Raw genomic sequence first — 1449 nt, forward strand, 5'->3', positions numbered from 1 at the left:
ACATGCTGAATACAAAGGGCTGAAATAAACGAGTCATCGTTAACACAGAATAATAGGACATTTTAACAAAAATTAATATTTTTTCTTGAACGTTAACTTACCAGACACTGCATAACTGCACAAATTAATAAGCGCAACGCAAATAAACCTATTTTTCTTGTTCTCCAAAAGCGAGATATTTCCTGTTGCGCACACCAAACAAGTCAGTCCAAGACTAATGACGTGGCCATCGGCTGCTAAAACATTCGCTGCTGGTGTTAGTGGAGGGAAATGGTGCGCCTGCGCGTAAGGCGCGTAAGGGAAGTGAATGCAACACGATGATAGTCATCAGTCATTAGCGAACATTGTAGTTTGTTATTAATAATTATGTGTAACAGGATATTGTAAGAAGTAAGTTACGGAATTTTATTGAAACGTTTCTACGTCCCGTCATATTGGCTGAGCGCGGGCGGCCACGAGGTTGACGTGCTCGCTGTCGGGCTGAGTGGACCCCCAGCTGTTGGCTGTTGAACAAGGGCAACCCCTGCAGGGGGCCAGGCACCTGCCCCAAAGCACAGAACACGGGCCGGTCCTGTGGGCCCTGGGCTGGGTCAGACGGGGAGGCCTCTCTGTTCTCAGGGAACGAGCTTGCGTTTGGGTCCAGAGGGGAGAGCGAGGCCAGTGTGGAGAAGGTGCCCCAGAGACCAGTGGGCGGGGCCAAGGTTCTGAAACAAATCAAGAGTCCAGGTCAGCAGAATACAGGACTGTGTGGGCGTGGGGTCACGCGTGGGGTCACACGGGGTCACGTGGGGGAAGCCCGCGGCCGGGAGGCTGGCCAGGAGCCAGCTGGGCGCCCAGAGCTCGCTGTATTGGCCACAGAGGAGCTGGCCAGGGGCGCGGGGTTTGCGTGAAGACGGCAGCTGCTGCGGCTGAGGGGCTCCGACCTGCTCAGGCGGCGTCTCCACCTTTGGTGCTGGGGGGTCTGCTCCGTGTGGGAAGGCTCCTGAGTTTGACATGTTTGGTGTATGTGAGTGAGTGTGTGTGTGTGATGAGTGTGAGTGTGTGAGTGTGTGTGTGAGTGTATGTGTGAGTGTGTGTGTGTGTGTGAATGTGTGTGTGAGTGTGAGAGTGTGAGTGAATGTGTGTGTGAGTGTGTATGTGAGTGTGTGTGAGTGTGAATGTGTGAGTGTGTGTATGAGTGTGAGTGTGTGTGAGTGTATGTGTGTGTGTGTGAGTGTGTGTGAGTGTGAATGTGTGTGTGTGAGTGAATGTGTGTGTGAGAGTGAATGTGTGAGTGTGTGTGTGAGTGAGTGTGTAAAGAAAAGCAGGTCCCAGGCCGTCTGGGCTGAGCCTCACCTGCGTGTGAGCAGTTGCCGTCCCACCAATCCTGGGTGTTGGCCGCCTGACACCTGGGAGGAGGGCCAGCCCTCACCTGTCGGCCCGTCTCCTCGCACGCGGCCGAGGCTCGTG

The 1449-nt window shown here is 54.0% G+C and overlaps 1 long non-coding RNA gene across 2 annotated transcripts in view; it reads right to left on the reverse strand.

Moving 5' to 3' along the window:
• Positions 1-391: 391 nt before the first annotated feature.
• Positions 392-1449, reverse strand: part of LOC102256110 — a 2884-nt gene continuing 1826 nt past the window's right edge. The window contains exons 1-2 of one of the 2 annotated variants that reach the window (XR_001363654.1): positions 1336-1443; positions 392-704 (exon numbers count right to left, since the gene is read on the reverse strand). This is a non-coding gene — a long non-coding RNA (uncharacterized LOC102256110). Of the gene's footprint in view, positions 705-1335; positions 1444-1449 lie in introns of those variants that run through there. The other variant, XR_001363653.1, reaches the window with a different exon arrangement.

This window comes from Myotis brandtii, unplaced genomic scaffold, assembly GCF_000412655.1.
Source record: "Myotis brandtii unplaced genomic scaffold, ASM41265v1 scaffold426, whole genome shotgun sequence".
NCBI classification, from domain to species: Eukaryota; Metazoa; Chordata; class Mammalia; order Chiroptera; family Vespertilionidae; genus Myotis; species Myotis brandtii.